We start from the raw sequence: 21,912 nt of genomic DNA, 5'->3' as shown, positions 1-21,912 counted from the left end.
ACAGATAAAGCAGAGGCTTCCATTCCTGACAGATTTACTTCTTGTTTAGATTCAGTGATTGAAATTAATTCAATCCTCATCTGACCTCCGCTCTGGAAAGGCCTGCTACCAGACCTGAACCCGACGGGACCCGACGACCTGTGTCGGGTTCGGGTCGTGTCGGGTCGCTCTTCCGGGCTTTCAGGTTCAGGTCAGGCTGGGTCCAGGTTAGGCTAGGTCCGGGTGTGACACACACAGTAAGTATTAAATTTTGCTCTGCTGGGAAGTTGAGTTTAATAAGTGTCAAAAGTTGAAAAGCCAACCTCAGCTGGGAGTCTGGGACGTCAAGGAGGGAAACTCTGAGTCTGCTCAGTGAGCAAGTGAGCATCTCTATGATGTCATTGCGCTCATGCTGCAGCTTCCTGTAGATTCGGAATCGGGAGGTAGGTAAAGTGAACATTCCGGTGGTCGGGTAAGGCTCGGGTTAGTTTGGGCGTGGGAATAAATGGAGATACTCGGGCCGGGTCGGGCTCGGGTCCAATGTGGTTCTGTCAGGTTCGTGTCGGGTTTTTTTCCTGACCTGAGCAGGCCTTTACCGCTCTGTCAGTTCAGTGCCTTATTTAAACTATTACTTGGAGTTCTGTTTTACAGGGTCTCGGCTGTTTAAGTGTTTCCCAGACCCACTACTCTGATTAATCAGACATTTTGCTGCTAATTGCTGCTGCTACAATTGAAATGTAAAAAAGAATTTCCAGTGACCTGCAACCAAAGGGCAAATACATTTCAGAAAGATAAAGCTCATTCACCAATCCACAAATGTGTCTTTCTGCTTCTATTTATAAACAACTCCTTCTCTCCACTATGAGAACTATACAATCACTACAGTTATTTGAAAGTTAGTATAAGATGTTCCAGTTCATCAATTTTAAAACTGCAGCAGGCATTTTCCAGAAAACTTCTCTGTTGGAACCTCAGTCCCATTTAGATTGAAAGTGGACAATTAATGTATTCACTTGTTCATTGTGGACAGGTGTCTGACTTCGAATAAATCTCATTAACTTTCAATGAGGTGGCAGGATTTCTGTGCTCCCATTTTACACAGTCTGTCCTGTTCATGCACCATGTTTTTATTCTCCTCTCCCATTCGCCACAGGATACAGATTACAAGCATCATCAATCTAGCTGTTGAAAAGCATTGGAAGAATCTGGTCACACAGGTATTGAAACATTCATTCTCTGCCATTTTCCAAGTTGGTTGCTTTAAACACAATACAATGTGCAATCATCTTGAAAAGAGATTCTCTTCAATATCCAATACAAATTGAATTAAAAACCTGACAGACAAACACAGGAGAACAAGTGACGAGTGAACACAAACCTCATGGTGCTCATTTTCAGATTTATTGCAGTCATCTTACAAAACAAGTGAAAGAATATTCCTGTGAAATGATTTGGAACGTAGGTGTGACATTTGTTGGTGCATTTCTTTGCTCTGTTGGTGAAACTTTCTTGCACCTGACTCCTGTTCATGTCTCTGTTTCCTCTATTGAATGAGGAAGGAGATATTTGATCAGAAATCAACTGGATTGTGTACCTTTGAGAGGGGATTTCTGCACCATCAGGGCTGGAAACAGGAGTGAGTGAAAGACACTGTGTGGAGTTTGATTTTGTACAGAGGCAGAGCAAATCTAACAGGGCTGTGAGATATTGGCCTGGATTTTACAGCCCCATTGGCGGCGAACACTGAGACTTTCACTGCTATTGAGGGTCTGAACAGCACTGCAACTGCCGGTGCATGCACACACTAACACCAGCATCTGGAAGTTGTGGTGGTGCGAAATGTGCTCAGAAGGAGCCTCTGATCATAATCGCACCAGCCCACTCTTTAAAGTGACAGGGACCTGTAGTTCAGCAATTTGGGCTCATTGCCCACAATGTATCCTGATTTTTACCTTGGTTGGATTGGAGCCGGTGCCAACTGGCTCAGGGCTGCTCGGGAAGGACGTTTCTGTTGACACAACAGCTCCACTATTCCAGGAAGACACCGGCAGCAGCAGGGGTCAACTTTCAGAGGGAGTTCAGACATTTTAAATGTTGTATTTTGTTTCTTAGTTGTTTGTAACTTTTTAGCATAGCCTTATCAGAGTTCTTAAATTTATATCTGACTTTTTATTAACAAGATTGAAGTGCTTTTAAAAGATCTCTAAATGTATATGAGTTTTCATCAAAGATTTACCTGGCTTCTTTGTAAAGACTCGAGTAAGATTGAAGTGACTTTTAAAAACTACATCTTATCCTTTAAAATCCCGCTTCCATGTAGATGACATTGGAAGATGGCTTCAGAATAACTTCGACTATCTTTCTAACAGGTACTGCAACAGCTTAAGTCCTACTTTCTGCAAAAGCTGGTGAATTACGAAGAAACAATGGATTGAACATTTTATAAACTGTTGATGCAGATGGGATTCAAACTCATACATGTAAAACAGAAGGAATTAATAATCCATCATCTTAACCTCTCAAACACCTCATCACCCAGCTTTGTGCAAGTAACCCATCACATGTCTTTTTTGCCTCTATGGAAATTTGGGCAGGACGGTCACCTTCAGCACAGATCCTGACTGTGCAGCCAGATGTGCAATGATGGAAATGTAGCTTCTGTAAGTAAATGGAATTTCCATCACATCAGGTGATGGCCTGTTGGGAATGGAGCGGTGTGAAACATTTCCAGACCATGTCCAACACGTTTCAACTCAGTGTGAAAACCCACCACTGAAAGACTGGAACATACAATCAATTCATCACATCATGATTAACATCACTCAGACACCTGAACCATGAGGTCACTGACGAAGTCATGATAACTTCTAATTTCTCATGAAATGACAACTGAACTAACTGACTGGAAGAATTGCTTTAACTCCACGTGATCAGAGAGGCACAGCCTCAGACCGACTTGGGAGATGAATATTGATTGAATAATTTCAGTGTGAGGAATGTTCCAGCATCATAAACCAGGGGAACGTGCTGACTGAGCTGTGTCTTCATCTCTTCTGGGCAGTCGGACAGTTCACCCTTCATTCTGCTCTGATTCACTTTCCCAAAGTGGATCTACAGATTCTCAAATCTGGAGACTGGGTTTTCTTACTTTGTTCCTTTTGATTTTTCTTGCTCCTGAATGATAATATATTCTAAACCTCGGATCAACCCACCCCTTTGCGTCGTGTTATAGTCTTGGTTAAAAGAGACACAAAACGAGACAAACACTCTGAAACATACAACACGGTCACACTTTCCTTCAGTGAGATTAATGTTGAGCTGTTTTCCAGGTTAAATGCAACTGCAAACACATTGCTCTCAAAGAAATTGTAGCGGATTGAGCTGCCGTTGAAATATTAGCACTCAACATCTGTACGAGCAGGAACAGCCATTTCAAACTCACATCCTTCACAAAGGCAACCACTGAGCTGTTTTCTTTTGTGAATAAAATTCATAAGAAAAGTTAAAGTTCACAAGAAAACATATGTAAACGATTGACAGCTAAACTTTTGAAGCAAGGATATGAATCCAAGATTTTCTGATTATTAGACAAACACTCGAACCAATTAAGCTACTGAGCCAGATCACAAATGATGTGACAACTAAGGGCAGAGGAGGGCACTCTTTATTCTCATCCCACTTCTCCACAGGTCACAACATCTATTTTAACTTTTCCCACTTACTGATACAGTCAGTCATGTACTCTATTTTTCCCAGAATAGAAGACACTGACCAGGTTTCTTTAATGAACAACAAAATTATACATTTATTGTCGAATATGTTTTAACTAGTCATGAAGTAAAGCATAAACACACAGGTGGAAATTTTAAAAGTTCCTTTTTCACCTTGAACAACTTTTAAAGCCCTTTTTTTGTCTTCGAGCCACACGCACACACACGCACACACACACACACGCACACACACACACACACACACACACACACACACACACACACACACACACACACACACACACACACACACACACACACACACACACACACACACACACACACACCGGATAGCTGAAAAAATAAAAGGGATTTTTTTTTTAAATTCACCACTCTGTTGCAGACAAAAACAACCTCTTGGGCTGTTTATTTGCTCATTTTTGAAGAAATCATCAGATGAGATATGTTGCTCCAAAACTGGAATACAGTCTAACTTCCGAATATACGTAGACAGGTCACTGGGGTATTTTCGAACAGTTCTTTTCAGAAGGCATTGAGAATTAATTTTAGCAGGCCTTCTGCAAAGACATGCGACAAGATGAATTAACTCAGTGGACTTCTCAGGGTCTTTTAAAGATTTTCTGGAAAACAAACTGGGTTGTGGTCTTCTCTCCTTCCTTGACGATTCTTCAGGCTAACTTTATCAGCTGCTCACTCCAGCAGGTAAAACTCACTGACTGCTACAACCAAAGGTTGTGAGTTTTCTGCTGTCTTCGGTTTGCGCTGCTGCTGCCAAGGTTGTCCATTCAAGGGGCATGACTGACTTCACTAACCAAATTTCTCCCGGTTACCAGGGTTTCTGTTCTATATTTAACTTGAATCATGTGACAACCAGTAAACATAGTTGCCAAATTGGTCCTTTTGGTGCCCTCTTGAAAAAGAACTGGTCCTACATTTATTCAGTTTGATTATGACTTCTTCAAAAAATATTTTAACAAAAGAAATAGAATCCCTTCCATAACATCATGTACTTTCCCTGAGCTGCAGGTTATCGCAAGTCTCTCTGGCTGTTTTTATTTTAGCTGATTTTGTACTCAGGTTCTTTCTGAATCCATGTGTTTGCAGATCTTTGTGAGTGAGAGATGTGGTAATATGTTTAAAAGATTTCCCTGTAAATTATTCGTATCTCCATCTTTCCCCGAACTTTGTACAAACACATTAATATGGGAATCACACACATCAGGCCGTCAAACCTGTCTGCTAAACATTGAAAGGTGACAGTGTTTATTGTGACGGGGTTCCATTTCTGAAGACATATCTTGATGATTCACACATGTAAAAATTTGTATATTATGTTTATGACATAATGACATAAATAAACATTTCCTTGCACTTGCCATGCTTGGTGAACATTTTCTCTGCTGATGCCCCCTGAATATATTAGAGAACATGGTGACGAGGTTGAGATAAAAGCCTGTAAATATAGGCAGCAAACAGCAGCAGGGACTGCAGTGAACAAGATTTACGTGACATATTTGTGCTTATATTGATGGGTGAAATAAGATACTAAACACACAAAATCCTACATTTGAGCTCGCGTAAAAGATTGCTCTGTCTATGGAGATAGCATCAAAGAATGCTCAGGAATTTTGTCCAATGCCAGTGATAGTAACACACTTCAGGGGAACTTAAAAAAAACTGGTAAAATGGGCTTTCACATAACAGATGAAATTTTACACAGAGAAGTGTGAAGTGATACAATTTGGAAGGAAGAGTGCCATATAAATGAAACGTTACAGTTCTAAACTGGGTGCAGGAGCAGAGAGACAATGTACACCAATGTGAGAAGGATTGAAAAGGTAGCTAAGAGCAAACAGGAAACTTGGCTTTACTAATAGAGGCATAGAGTAAAAACATATAAGTTATGCTAAACCTCTTTAAAATACTGGGAATGAATGGCCTCCACCTGTACCTCCACAGAAAGCTTCCATTCCAGGTTTACACACACTCGTCAGGATCACTCTCCACAGATTCTGCCCTCCAGGCTTGGACACCCACTTCAGGATCACTCTCCACAGATCCCGCCATTCCAGGTTCGGACACCTACTTCAGGATCACTTTCCATACATCCCAGCACTATGGGCTCGGAGACCCTCTTCAGAGATCCTAAATCTCCAGACACGGACATCGTTTGAGGACTACTCACCACAGATTCTTCCCTCCAGGCTCAGACACCCTCTTCAGAATCACTCTCCATACATCCCGCCACTCCACGCACGGATATCTCCCTCAGGATCAGATCAAAGAATGTTGCTTGTCACTTATCAGCTCAAGCCTGAATGTTGTTCAGGTCTTGCTGCTTGCAGGCACAGACTGCTTCAGTATCTGAGGAGTTGTGAATCATCAGCGAACATTCCCACTTCTGACTTATGTTGAAGAGAAAGCCATCAATGAAACAGCTGAGGATGGTTGGGCCTAGGGCACTGCCCTGAGAAACTAGGTATCCAGTCATGAATGGTGGTGGACAATTAAATAACGAACCAGATGAGGAGGGTCTAAAAACATCCCTATCCTCAATTTTGGTGGAGCCGAGCACGTCAGTGCAAAAGATGAAGCTGGAGCATTTGAAACCATCTTCAGTCAGAAATTGCTCAGTGGATGATTCATCTCGGCCTCTTGAGGTCCCCAGCATCACAGCTTCCAGTTTTCAGCCAATTCGCTTCACTCAACATGATAGCAAGTAACAGCTGAAGGCACTCGATACAGCAAAGACTATGGGCCCTAACAACATCCCGGCTCTAGTACTGAAGACTTGTGCTCCAGAACTAGCTGCGCTCTCAGCCAAGCTGTTCCAGTCGAGCTACAACACAGGCGTCTACTCAACAATGTGGAAAATTGCCCAGGTGTGCCCTGTCTGAAAAAAAGCAGGACAAATGCAATCTGACCAATTGCCGCCCCATCAGTCTACTATTAATGCCCTAACAACATTCCGGCTCTAGTGTAATTCTGAGTTATTTTTGCCTTCAGTCTGGTTCAGTGAATATACTGAGTCGGATGTGTAGGTAAAATCAATTACTTTATTTGCGCATTTAGCCGGCTGACTTACTCTAATGCAACGACACTGACTCCACCCAGAGTCTGTCTGGTCCACTAGAGTAAGTGAAGTTTTTTGATACGGGTACTACTGTTTATATATTAAGATTCATGCTGCACCCCCTTGTTTAACCAATCAGTGCGATACAATTCGACTTCACCCACGTGGTGACATGCAGTACATCTGTTACTGAGGTTACAATACACTCCATTCTCAATACATACTTGTTACTAATAAAATATTGTTTTGTACCAGCAATATAAAACAAAGCAGACAAGCAAGCTAATTAGCAAGAGCATAGGAATCATTTATAATCATTCGAGTCTCACTCCCTACATGGATCATGAGTCTGTCTCTACCTTGTGACAAGTAATTGCGGCGCATCCTGCTATCTCTATTCGGTGTACATTCCTGAGTGTTTCGTGCAGTCTGCAGCTACATCAAGTAGCGGCAGTTCACGAAGATAAGAGGGGCCTAGCACTCCTTATCACTCACACAGGGATGGACATCATTTGATTCACAGGAGTCCATTTGTTCCAAACCACAGGGAGTCACACAATCAGGCCATAAAGAACAGATGTCTTTGCAATTACCAGTGTCGGCTAGTCTTTACAGTCTCACACGCTCTGCCTTTACTTTTAACTATTTCATTGTGGTTTCTGCCACTTAAAATCAAAGCTCAGCAAAGCTACTATTCCTAACTTGGCTATATTTCCCATTAAGCAAAGTGCCATGCCTTTCTGCTCACTTCCACACTCGTACTGAAGACTTGTGCTCCAGAACTAGCTGCGCTCTCAGCCAAGCTGTTCCAGTAGAGCTGCAGCACAGGTATCTACTTGACAATGTGGAAAATTACCCAAGTGTGCCCTCTCCATAAAAAAAATGCAGGACAAATCCTATCTGACCAATTGCCGCCCCATCAGTCTGCTATCAATCATCAGCAAAGTGATGAAAGATGTCACCAACAGTGCTATCAAGCACCACACACTAAGCAACAATCTGCTCATCGATGCTCAATTTAGGTTCTGCCAGGGTCTCTCAGCTCCAGGAAATAATTTGGCAGATAGAGTAGAATGTGGGAAAGTGTGAGGTTATCCACTTTGGTAGGAAGAATAGAAAAGGAAAATATTATTTAAATTGTGAGAGATTACAGAATGCTGCGGTGCAGAAGGATCTGGGTGTCCTCGTACATGAATCACAAAAAGTTACCATGCAGGTACAGCAAATAATTAGGAAGGCAAATGGAATGTTACCCTTTATTGCAAGGGGGATGGAGTATAAAAGTAGAGAAGTCTTGCGACAAATGTACATGGTGCTGGTGAAACCACACCGAGAGTACTGTGTACAGTTTTGGTCTCCTTATTTAAGGAGGGATATACTTGCATTGGAGGCAGTTCAGAGAAGGTTCATTGGATTAATTCCTGTGATGAAGGTGTTGTCTCATGAGGAAAGTTGAGCAGGTTGGACCGATACTCATTGGAGTTGAGAAAAATGAAAGGAGAACGTATTGAGACATATAAGATTTTGAGGGAGCTTGACAGGGGAGATGCTGAGAGGATGTTTTCTCTCGTGGTGGAATCTAGAACTCGGGGACACAGTTTCAGATTTAGGGGTTTTTCATTTAAGAAGGAATTTCTTCTCTCAGAGGGTCATTAATCTTTGGAATTCTTTACCGCAGAGAGCAGTGGAGGCTGGGTCATTGAATGGCTTCAAGATTTTTATCTACAAGAGAGCCAAGGGTTATGTGGGCAGGCAAGAAAGTGGGGTTGAGGTCATGATCAGGTCAGCCATGATCCTATTGAATGGCGGAGCAAGCTCGAGGGGCCAAATGGCCTACTCCTGCTACTAGTTCTTCTGATCTTATGTTCGTATGACCTCATTGCAGCTTGGTCCAAACAGAGATGAAAGACTGGAATTCCAGAGGAGAGGTGAGAGTGAGTGCCCTTGAGTGAGTGTGGCATCAAGGATCCCCAGCAAAATTGAAGTCAATGGGAATCAGGGGGAAAACTCTCCACTTGTTGAAGTCATACCTCGCACAAAACAAGATGTTGTGGTTAGTGGAGGCCAATCATCTCAGCCCAGGACATTGCCTCAGGAGTTTCTCAGGGTAGTGTCGCAGACCCAAACATCCCAGCTGTTTCATTTACGAACTTTCTCTTCAACATCAGTCAGAAGTGGGAATTTTAGATGATGACTCACAACTCTTCAGATACTGAAGCAGTCTGTGCCTGCAAGCAGCAAGACCTGAACAACATTCAGGCTTGAGCTGATAAGTGACAAGCAACCTTCTGGTCACACAAGTGCCAAGCAGTGAACATCTCCAATGAGAGAGAAAAAAATCTACCTTTTGATATTCAGAAGCATTATCATCGTTAAATCCCCCACCATCAACATCTTGACCAGAAACGTAACTGGACCAGTCACATCTATGCTGTGGCTATAAGCGCAGGTCAGAGATTACGAATTCTGCAGCAAGTATCTCACCTCCTGACACCCCAAATCCTGTCCACCATCTACAAGGCACAAGTCAGGAGTGGGATGGAATACATCCCACTCAACAACACTCAAGAAGCTCAACACCATCCAGGACAAAGCAGCACACTTGATCGGCACCTAACCCGCCACCTTAAACATTCAATCCCTCCACAACCAGTAAACAGTGGCTGCAGTGTGTACCATCTCCATATGCACTGCAGCAACTCGCCAAGTATCCTTCAACAGCACCTTCCAAACTCGTGACCACTACCACCTCGAAGGACAAGGGCAGCAGATGCATGGGAACTCACTACCTGCAGGTTCCCCTCCAAGTCACTCACCATCCTGACTTGGAACGATATCGCCATTTCTTCACTGTTGTTTGGTTACAATCCTGGAACTCCCTCCCCAGTAGCACTGTGGGTGTTCCTGCACCATATGGACTGCATCAGTTCAAGAAGGCAGCTCTCCACCACCTTCTCAACGGCAATAGGAATGGGGAATAAATGCTCGCCTTATCAGAGATACTCACACCCAAGAATGAATAAAAACCAAATCACTCTCCACAGATTCCCCACAATCTGGGCTTGGACATTTACTTCAGGAGCACAGAGCTTTATATCACTGCAACATGAGTTCCAATCTTCATATTCTGTTCACTTTTCACATTATTTTCGACCAGTCCACGAGCTTTTATTAATTCAGTATTCGGGTCTCTGCTCCTCCGCCGTTTCTAACATCTCACCTCTTCCAAAAAAACGCTCTGATCTATCGTAGGTAGTAGATGACCCCTCATTTTAAACTCCATCTGCCAAAGCATTGCTCACTCAATTAATCTATCAAGAAGATTTAAAAATAAATTTCTTGCCAAGGGATCATTTTCTGCATCTGCTCCCTCGCCATTTGCTTTTCCCATTTGTCTTTCACTTGGTGCAAAGCCAGAGAAAGTAAAGATGGAAGGAAGGAGGGGAAGAAAAATCCAGCTCCGTTTCGTGATCCCTATTTGATCTTCATTCCAGTGCAGTTTGGGTGAAGAATTCCAAATGTCTGTCTCAATTTTAATAAAGTATAACCAATTCTGGAATCACTATCTGGACACAGACAAAAACGGGTTTTAAGGCTGACTTGACACAGAAACTCCCCCAACATAAACAGTTCATAAACAAGCGACAAAGATTGGATTCGAACCCAAACATGCAGAGCACAATGGATTAGCAGTCCATCGCCTTAACCCCTCGGCCACCTTGTCAGTTGCATAAGCCTAGCTGTCACCTTCAGCACAACTTCTAGCTGTGCAGCTAGCTGTGCAATGATGGAAATATATCTTCTGCAAGTAAATGAAGTTGGGAATGGAGCGGTGTGAAACATTTTCAGACCATGTCCAACACATTTCTGCTCAGTGTGAAAACCCACCACGGAAAGACTGGAACATACAATCATTTCATCACATCATGATTAACATCACTCAGACACCGGAACCATGAGGTCACTGACGAAGTCATGATGACCGAATTTCTCATGAAATGACAACTGAACTAACTGACTGGAAGAATTGCTTTAACTCCACATGATCAGAGAGACACAGCCTCAGACCAACTTGTCGGGTGGTGTAAACAGATATCACTGCTTCTGATCTTCACCAGAACAGAGAGTGAGATGTGACATTGATCATCAAACAGACTGTGAGAGTATACAACAGAATAAAACACATGGAGAGACACTGTGGAATAACAAATAGATTTGATTGGAATGTTGAAATTTTGATTGGAATGGATAAAACACCAGAAACAGCAGATTAAATTGGGATTCTCATCATTATATTGATCTGGGACAGAAAAGAGAAACTGATGGAAAGAAGAGAAGAAGGAAGAAAAGAAAGGAGGGAACTGTTCCATTTTTTCAGTTTTTTCACTCACCCATCAAAGCTGATAAAAAAAGTTGCAAATAAAAGAGAATTTCACCAAAAAGGGAGATTAAATGTTGCTGAAACCTTGGATCGAAGGATGCCCCAATAGATCACCTGTTTAACTGTCTCCTCACTGGGGGATTTCAATCAGTGAGCAATATTATTCTCTACTTTTTTTGTTAATTGGTCCCAGAACTGTCACTTGGAATTAATATCAGTGTTCTGACTCCTGAATAATAAAATTGTGAGTTTCTCGATATTTTCTGGACACATTTACTGCTGAAAGAACTAAGAACTCTTTTCTAATTTACACAATACAAAATACACACTCATCAAGCCTGCTAAGCTAGCATCCTTGGTGCTGCTCTCTCTTCTCCCAAACTTCATCTCATGTGACTGTTACATTGTCACTCTGACAGTGGGAGGGGTTGATCCCACCATCTTCAACATTAACCCTTTACATCCTTATACCACACTGTCTGTCCAAAAAAAATGGGTGGAGGGAACTTCCTTCATTCATCAAAGCACCAACAGCAGCACAGTGGCGCAATGGCTAGCACCACAGCCTCACAGCTCCAGTGACCAGGATTCAGTTCTGGGTACTGCCTGTGTGGGGTTTGCAAGTTTTCCCTGTGTCTGTGTGGGTTTCCGCCGGGTGCTCTGGTTTCCTCCCACCTCCAAAAGACTTGCAGGTTGATAGGTAAATTGGCCATTGTAAATTGTCCAAAATGTAGGTACGTGGTTGGAGAATGGTGGGGATGTGGTAGAGAATATGGGATTAATGTAGGATTAGTATAAATGGCTGGTTGCTGGTTGGCACAGACTCGGTTGGCCGAAGGGCCTGTTTAAGTGCTGTATCTCTAAATAAGAAAAGTAAAATAAAAGCTACCAGTCGTAAATCAACTCAAACACATTAGAGAGATAGAGGGAGACTGTCAGAGAACTTCCTGCATCCAGTCCTGACCCTGTCACACTCAGCAGCTTCTCACCCAGACCCCACTCTCATCAAAACTGAACATTGTTACCGAGACCCTTCAAATACTGTTTATAAAAGGTCGAAAAATTCAAACTTCATCACAGCTAGATTGAATAGAACAAAGTTTAATATCTTCTCGTCGTCACTCGGTAACCACATGAAACAGTCCTTAAATCAGTAGCATAAATTATTAGCTGTAAGAATGTTTGTCATTGGGTTGAATCATTTCTGTGTGATGAATGTTCCAGCATCATAAACCAGGGGAACGTGTTGACTGAGCTGTGTCTTCATCTCTTCTGGACAGTTCACCCTTCATTCTGCTCTGATTCACTTTCCCAAAGCGGATCTGCAGATTCTCAAATCTGGAGACTGGGTTTTCTTATTTTGTTCCTTTTGATTTTTCTTGCTCCTGAATGATAATATATTCCAACCTCGGATCAAACTTGCCCTGTCTCCCAGTCTCGGTTAAAAGCGACAAATAACGGCAACAACATTCTGAAACAAACAACACGGTCACATTCTGCTTCAGTGAGATTAATGCTGAGGCAGTTTCCGTGTCGAATGCGATTGTGAACAAATTTCTCTCAAGGAAATTGTGAGTGATCAAGTATTTGCACTGAATTTCTGTGCAAGAAGGGACAGTTTCAAACAGTCATTCCCAAATCACTTCCTTCACAAAGACAAAGACTGTGCTGTCTTAACGTGTGACTCAACTTCACAAACAAATTTGAACTCGAAGTTCAGGAGAAGACAGAGATGTGAATGATTGACAGTGTAATCTTAAAATCATAATTTTCCGTTTCTTCGTTGAAGTGAGCCTCAACCCTAAGCCACTAGAGATCGCGGAAAGCTACAAACTTGGATCCAGAAATCAGAAAAGTAGTGAAATAGTTGGTGAGTACATTGTAACACTGAAGAATTTATCACCACCTTGCAACATTGGCACATTCTTAGACCGTACATTATGAGACAGATTTGTGCTTATATTGGTGGATGAGGAAAGATGCTAAACACACAAAATCCCAATTTGAGCTAGTGTGTAAGATTGCTCTTTCCAAGGAGATAGCATCAAAGAATGCTCGTGAATTTCGTCCTATGCCAGTGACAGTAACACACTTCAGAGGAACTTAAACACACTGGTAAAATGGGCTTTCACACAACAGATAACATTTTACACAGAGACTTGTGAAGTGATACAGTTTGGGAGGAAGAATGAGACAATGTACACCAATCTTTTTTGATCAAGGTTTGAAAAGGTTGCTAAGAGCAAACAGGACACTTGGCTTTATTAATAGAGGCATAGAGTAAAAGCAAATAAGTTATGCTAAACCTTTATAAAACAGTGGGGCTGAATGGCCTACTCCTGTACCTCCACAGAAAGCTTCCACTCCAGGCTCAGACACCCTCTTCAGGATCACTCTCCATACATCCCGCCACTCCACGCACGGATATCTCCCTCAGGATCAGATCACAGCTCCACAGTCCTGCCACATCCAGTCGTGAATGGTGGTGGATAATTAAATAACTAACAAGATGAGGAGGCTCCAAAAACATTCACATCCTCAATGATGGTGGTGCTGAGCAAGTCAGTGCAAAAGGCAAAACTGAAGCATTTGCAACCATCTTCAGTCAGAAGTATTAAGTGGATTTGATCTGTGCTAATTTCAGCTCCTCATGCTCGCTGGTTCCTTGGTTTTATGGTGCTAATTTCAGATTAAATCAAACAGCTTGACAATTGGAGCCAAAGAAAAAGACACAGGAGAGTTTGAAAGTGCCAAAACCTGGGATTGAATCAAGAACTGTTTAACTGTTAGTACAGCACGAACTCAACAAAGCTATTTCAACAACACACGAAAGCCACCATTCTGTCACTGCTTTGGAAGACAATATATACATTAAAGTGTTTGTAAAAAGTTACAGAACACAACATGTGAGTAATATTCCCCATTGTTTTCTCAGTACTGATGGACTGTGAAGTGGGAGACAGCCAGAAGTCCCACTGTGCCACACTGACCCTGAGCTGTGAGTGAAATGAGATAAAGTTCAATCTTTAGCAGAGAGATTCTGGAGAGAGGTAAGAGTCCTGAATCAAGGAAAGACTTTCTGACACAATAAAAGCAAAATACTGCAGATGCTGGAAATCTGAAATAAAAACAAAAAGTGCTGGAAATACTCAATAGCTCTGGCAGCATCTGTGGTGAGAGAAACAGAGTTAACATTTCTGGTCTGTGACCTTTCATCAGAACTGACACAGGTTAGAAAATAATTCGGTTTTAAACAAGTGAAGGGGAGGGGCATGTGGGAGAGAACAAAGGGGCAGGTGTTTGATCGGGCAGATGGCAGGAGAGATTAAATAACAAAGCTGTCCTGGGACAAAGTGTGTTAATGCTTGTGGTTGCCTGACACCAGTCATGCTGTGATGTTATTGAACACAATGTTCAATCCACAAGGCTGTAGAGTGCCGAATCAAAAGGTCGGGTGCTGCACCTCGAGCTTGGGTCGATTTTCACTGGAACACTGGAGCAGGCCAAAGACAGAAATGTTGACATGAGAGCAGGGGGGAGTGTTGAAATGGCAAGCAACCAGAAGCTCAGGATCATGCTTTCGGCCTGAGCAGAGGTGTTCCACCTAACCTGCTTTTGGTCTCCCCTGTTTAGAGGAGCCCGCATTGTGAGTAGTGAATACAGTATACATAATTGAAAGAAGTACAAGTAAATCGCTGCTTCACCTAAAAGGAGTGTTTGGGGCTTTAGATAATGAGCAGAGAGGAGGGAAAAGGGCAGGTATTATATCTCCTGCGATTGCATGGGAAGGTGCCTTGGGAAGGGGAAGAGGTGTTGGGGTAATGGAGGAGTGGTCCAGGGTGTTGTGGAAGGAACAATCCCTTCGGAATGCTGACAAGGGAGGGGAAGTTGTGTTTGGTGGTGGCATCACGCTGGAGGTGGTGGAAATGGTGGAGGATGATCCTTTGGATGTGTTTATGTTTAGAGATACAGCACTGAAACAGGCCCTTCGGCCCACATGGTCTGTGCCGACGATCAACCACCCATTTATACTAATTCTATACTCCTACCACATCCCCACCTGTCCCTATATTTCCCGACGACCTACCTATACTAGGGGCAATTTGTAATGGCCAATTTACCTACCAACCTGCAAGTCTTTTGGCTTGTGAGAGGAAACTGGAGCACCCGGAAGAAACCCACACAGACACAGGGAGAACTTACAAACTTCACACAGACAGTACCCAGAATTGAACCCGGGTTGCTGGAACTGTGAGGTTGCAATGCGCGCCACTGTGCCACTGTGGAAGCAGGTGGGGTGGAAAGTGAGGACAAGGGGATCCCTGTTGCAGTTCTGGGAGGGAGGGGAAGGGGGAGGGCAGAGGTTGAAGGTCCATTCAACTACACTGGGAGGGGGGATTTGAAATCTGCTGATGTTGTTGAATTTAATTTCAAACACCCCTTGAACTCTCTGCCGATGAAGTCTGGAAAAGGGAAGAACAACCACACAACATGGGTCTCAAATCCAAGACCCTGAGATTAAAATTCTCATGCTCCACCAACTGAGCGAACAAGGCCTGATACAGTACTTCTACTCTGTCTGTTATTGGACGGATGCAGCTGTTGGCTCCACCCCAAGGGCGGGAGTTTGTTCCACCAACCATGAAGCAGCTTCCTATCAATTCCCAAAATTATCAGTAAATCCACTTACAGAAGCCCCAAAGTGTGATATATTCCTCTCACACATCGATAATAAAACTTATAAATCTTTTTACCTTGCAAATGCTGCCATCTATTTTGTCAGTATTTATTTCTCTCTCCTTTTTGTTTAGTACATGCATTCCTTTGGAATTTTTTTCCAATTATATCTGAGGGAAGAAATGAACAGTTCTGGCAACTCAAAACTGGGCATCCATGAGGCACTGTGGGCCATCTGCAGCAGCAGAATTGTATTTAAACACAATATGTTACCTCATAGCCTGACATATCCCTCACTCTACCATTACCATCAAGCCAAGGGAGCAATAGTGGTTCAATGAAGTGTGCAGGAGGGCATGTCAGGAGCAGCACCAAGCAGACCTAAAAATGAGTGAAGCTACAACACAGGATTACTTGCATGTCAAACAGTGGAAGCAGCATGCAATAGACAGAGCTGAGTGATCTCACAACCAACAGATCAGATCAAAGCTCTGCAGTCCTGCCACATCCAGTCCTGAATGGTGGTGGATAATTAAACAATCAACAGGAGGTTCCACAAATATCCCCATCATTAATGATAGGGGAGACCAGCATATCAGTGCAAAATGCAAGGTTGAATAATTTGCAACCATCTTCAGCCACAAGTATCAAATAAATGATGCATCTCGGCCTCCTCCTGATGTCCCCAGCATCGCAGATGCCAATCTTCAGCAAATCCACTTCACTCCACATGATATCAAGAAATGGCTGAAGGCACTGGATACTGACAACATCCCGGCTGCAGTGCTGATGACTGATGCTCCAGAACTAGCCGCGCCACTAGCCACGCTGTTCCAGTACAGCTCCAACACTGGCATCTACCCAGCAACATGGAAAATTGCCCAGGTATGTCCTGCAAACAAAAAGCAGGACAAATCCAACCCTGCCAATTACTGCCCCATCAGACTCCTCTTGATCATCAGTAAAGTGATGGAAGGTGTCATTGACAGTGCTATCAAGCAGCACTTACACAGCAATAACTTGCTCATCAATGCTCATTTTGGGTTCTGCCAGAGCCACTTGGTTCCTGACCTCGTTGCAGCCTTGACCCAAATTTGGACAAAAGAGCTGAACTCAAGAGGTGAGGTGAGGAGACAGTGACTGCTCTTGCCAAGGGCATCAAGGAGCCCTTGCAAAATTGAAGTCAATGGCCACCAGGGAGAAAACTCTCCACTAGAATTCTTTGAGGAAGTGACAAAGTTTATTGATGAGGGAAGGGCTGCAGATGTCATATACATGGTCTTCAGTAAGGCGTTTGATAAGGTTCCCCATGGTAGGCTGATGGAGAAAGTGAAGTCGCATTGGGTCCAGGGTGTACGAGCTAGATGGATAAAGAACTGGCTGGGCAACAGGAGACAGAGAGTAGCAGTGGAAGGGAGTTTCTCAAAATGGAGACGTGTTCCACAGGGATCCGTGCTGGGACCACTGTTGTTTGTGATATACATAAATGATTTGGAGGAAAGTATAGGTGGTCTGATTAGCAAGTTTGCAGACGACACTAAGATTGGTGGAGTAGCAGATAGTGAAGGGGACTGTCAGATAATACAGCAGAATATAAATAGATTGGAGAGTTGGGCAGAGAAATGGCAGATGGAGTTCAATCAGGGTAAATGCGAGGTGATGCATTTTGGAAGATCCAATTCAAGAGTGAACTATACAGTAAATGGAAAAGTCCTGGGGAAAATTGATGTACAGAGAGATTTGGGTGTTCAGGTCCATTGTTCCCTGAAGGTGGCAACGCAGGTCAATAGAGTGGTCAAGAAGGCATACGGCATGCTTTCCTTCATCGGACGGGGTATTGAGTACAAGAGTTGGCAGGTCATGTTACAGTTGTATGGGACTTTGGTTCGGCCACATTTGGAATACTGCATACAGTTCTGGTCGCCACATTACCAAAAGGATGTGGATGCTTTGGAGAGGGTGCAGAGGAGGTTCACCAGGATGTTGCCTGGTATGGAGGGTGCCAGCTATGAAGAGAGGTTGAGTAGATTAGGATTATTTTCATTAGAAAGCCGACGGTTGAGGGGGGACCTGATTGAAGTGTACAAAATCATGAGAGGTATAGACAGGGTGGATAGCAAGAAGCTTTTTCCCAGAGTGGGGGATTCAAATACTAGGGGTCACGAGTTCAAAGTGAGAGGGGAAAAGTTTAGGGGGGATATGCGTGGAAAGTTCTTTACGCAGAGGGTGGTGGGTGCCTGGAACGCGTTGCCAGCGGAGGTGGTAGACGCGGGCACGATAGCGTCTTTTAAGATGTATCTAGACAGAGACAGGAATGGGCAGGAAGCAAAGAGATACAGATCCTTAGAAAATAGGCGACATGTTTCGGTAGAGGATCTGGATCGGCGCAGGCTTGGAGGGCCGAAGTGCCTGTTCCTGTGCTGTAATTTTCCTTGTTCTTTGTTCTTTAGTTGGAGTCATACCTAGCGCAAAGGAATATGGTGATAGTTGTGGGTGGCCAATCATCTCAGTCCCAGAACAGCACTCAGCAGTTCCTCAGGGTAGTGTCCTAGGCCCCAACCATCTTCCGTTGCTTCATCAATGACCTTCCCTCTATCATAAGGTCAGAAGTGGGGATGTTCGCTGATGATTGCAAAACGTTCACTAGCATTAGCAACTCCTCAGCTACTGAAGCAGTCCGTGTCCACCTGTAGAGAGACCTGGACAACATTGGGCTTGGGCTGATAAGTGACAAGGAACATTCAACCCACAAAAGTGCCAGGCAATGAACATCTCCAACAAGAGAGAATCTAACCATCTCCCCTTGACATTCAATGGCATTACCATTGCTGAATCCCTCACTATCAACATTCTGGGGGTTACCGTTGAGCAGGAACTAAATTGGATCAGCCACATAAATACCGTAGCTACAAGAGCAGGTCAGAGGCTGGAAATTCTGCTGTGAATCACTCACCTCCTGTCCACCATCTACAAGCACAAGTCAGGAGCGTGATGGAATACTCCCCATTTGCCTGGATGAGTGCAGCTCCAACAACACTCAAGAAGCTCAACATCATCCAGGACAAAGCAGCTCGCTTGATCAGCACCCCATCCACCACCTTAAATATTCACTCCCTCCACCACCAGTGAACAGTGGTAGCAGTGCGTACCATCTACAAGATGCACTGCAATAACTCACCAAGCCTCCTTCGACAGCACCTTACAAACCCATGACCTCGACCACCTAGAAGGACATTGGATGCATAGGAACACCACCATCTGCCAGTTCCCGTCCAAGCTACACACCATCCTGACTGGGAAAGATATCACCGTTCCTTCACTGTCACTGGATCAAAATCCTGGAACTCCCTTCCGAACAGCACTGTGGATTTACCTACACCACATGGACTGCAACAGCTCAAAAAGGCGGCTCACCACCACCTTCTCAAGGGAAGTTAGGAATGGGCAATAAATGCTGCCGTTGCCAGCGATGCCCACATTCCGTGAAAGAATAAAAAAGAGATTTGCCACAATGGTAGCAGGGTGAGGGACTTCAGTGATGTGGAGAGATTGGAGAAGCTGGGGTTGTTCTCCTTGCAGCAGAGAAAGTTCCGAAAAGATTTGACACATTTGTTCAAAATCATGGAGGTTTTCAATAGTTTAAATCAGGAGAAACTGTTTCCAGTGGTAAAAGGGTCAGTAAGCAGAGGACACAGATATCAGGTGATTGGCAGAAGAACCAGAGGTGACATGAAGAACCATTTTTTACACAGTAATGTGTTGTGATAAAGAAAGAAAAGACTTGCATTTATATAGCACCTTTCAAGACCACTGGACATATCAAAGCACTTTGTAGACAATGAAATACTTTTGAAGTGTAATCACTGATGTAATGTCAGAAATGCAGCAGCTAATACCCACAAACAGCAATGTGATAATGACCAACTGATCTGATTGAGGGGCAAATATTGATCACAACACCAGGGAGAATTGCTCTTCACTTGTTTGAAATTGCAGCATGGGATCTTTTACATTCACCCAAACATGCAGACCAGGTCTTGGTTTAACATCACACCTGAAAGGCAGCACCTTCAACACCCTCAGTGCTGTACTGGAGTGTCAGCTGTGAACTCTGAATCCAGAAGCTTGTGATTTCGAGGTGAGTGTGACCAACTGAGCCACAGCTTTTACCTGAGTCTCAATCCTTCTACCAACAGTTTCTCTCCATCGGGTCTGTCACGACCCCTCATGATTGTGAACACCTCTATCAAATCTCCTCTCGAAGGAGAACAACCCCAGCTTCTCCAATCTATCCACATAACTGAAATCCTAACCATACGTTGCAGAAAGGAATTTTTCCTCAAGTTCTTTCCAGTTTTGTGAGTCACATTAAATCTGTAACCTTCGGTTATTGACGGTTCAGCAGTTAGAAACAGTTCCTCAGAATTTACTCTACCTCAAACCTTCAAGGAAGCTCTGCAAAGTAACTGAAAATCAAGTTGTCAGAAGTGGGATTTAAACACATGCCTCCAGTGAAAGCTGCAATCTGAACAGAGAAGCTGAAACCGCTCAGTCACCTCAACTGTTCAGACATATTGCGAGAGTGGTTAGCAAAGCATGTGGGATCTTGGGCTTTATAAATAGAGACATTGAGAACAAAAGCAGGGTTGTTATGCTGAACTCTGGTTCGGCCCCAATACGAGTGTTGCATCCAGATCTGCTCACCAATCTTTAGAAAGGATGTGCGGATTCTTGAGAGGATGCAGAGGAGATTTACCAGAATAGTTCCAGGGATGGAGGGTTTTAGTTTCAAGGTTAGGTTAGAAAAACAGGGTTTTTTCTGCCTGTATCAAAGGAGATTGAGGGGAGAATTGATGGAGGTGTCGAAGGCTATGACAGTTTTAGATAAGTTGGCAAGGAAAAATTGTTCCCATTAACTATTGGTACAAGGACTAGGGGATTCAGATTGAAGGTTTTGGACAAGAGATGCAGGGGGAATGTGCGGAAGAACTTTTTTACACAGTGATTGGTAATGATCTGCAACTCGCTGCCCCCGAGGGTGGAGGAAGTGGAGACAATCGTTGGTTACAAAAGGAATTTCGATGGGCATTGGAAGGAAATAAATTTACAGGGCTCGGGGGATCGAGCAGACGAGCGGGACTGACTGGATCGCTCCATGGAGAGCTGGCCTGTACTCGATGGGGCGAATGACCTCCTTCTATACCACAAATGACCCAATGACTCGATGAGTCTATGTCACTCTCAGAATCAAGACAACAGAGTGACAGATTTAACACAACATTATAACACATGTTTGGTTTGACAAATTCAATAATAACTCGTCTCCACTCCTAGTATTCCTAAATCCCACACATTCACTATAATGTGAACAATTATTTCCTGTTGTGTCTCTCTCAGATTTGTAAACTTCACTATATTGGAGTGAGGTGACATCTACTGGCGGGAAGCAAGAACTGCAATCAAGCAGCAGAAACTCCACAGTCTGTCAGGGTGAAAGAAACATTGCAATATGAGGAAATAGTGAAGGGGTTTGATCGGGTTGATGGAAACATGATTCCACTTGTGGTATCGTGTGAAGCAAGGGCCGGAAATATAAAATTGTCGTTAATAAAAGAAATGAGGAATTCATGAAAAATGCATTTGCTTCGAGAATGGTTATAGAGATATACAGCACTGATATAGGCCCTTTGGCCCACTGAGTCTGCACTGACCATCAACCACCCATTTATACTAATCCTATGTTAACCCAGAATTCCCTACCACATCCCCACATTTCTCCTATCACCTACCCTAGGGCCAATTTACAACAGTCAATTCATCTATCAACCCACAAGTCTTTCGTTGTGGGAGGAAACCAGAGTACCTTGTGGAAGCCCACATAAACAACTTGCAAACTCCACACAGGCTGTATACAGAACTGAATCAGGGTCACTGAAGTTGTGAAGCTACAGTGCTCACCACTGCACCACCCTTAGAATGTGAATAGAGTAAAAAGTGAGATTGGATGGACAGAAGCAGTCTGAAAAGATGGCTCAAACAAAAGGTGAAAACCCTGAAATTTTAACTCTGTT

The 21,912-nt window shown here is 43.5% G+C and overlaps 1 non-coding gene across 1 annotated transcript; it reads right to left on the bottom strand.

Annotated features, from left to right (window-relative positions):
- Positions 1–10,425: 10,425 nt before the first annotated feature.
- On the bottom strand, positions 10,426–10,507 carry trnas-gcu (transfer RNA serine (anticodon GCU)). Its single transcript has one exon. It is a non-coding gene; the product is annotated as a tRNA-Ser (tRNA).
- Positions 10,508–21,912: the final 11,405 nt, after the last annotated feature.

This window comes from Heterodontus francisci, unplaced genomic scaffold (assembly GCF_036365525.1).
Source record: "Heterodontus francisci isolate sHetFra1 unplaced genomic scaffold, sHetFra1.hap1 HAP1_SCAFFOLD_59, whole genome shotgun sequence".
Classification (NCBI taxonomy): domain Eukaryota; kingdom Metazoa; phylum Chordata; class Chondrichthyes; order Heterodontiformes; family Heterodontidae; genus Heterodontus; species Heterodontus francisci.
Note: the sequence above shows the minus strand (reverse complement) of the source record. Positions and strands in the feature narration are given on the sequence as shown.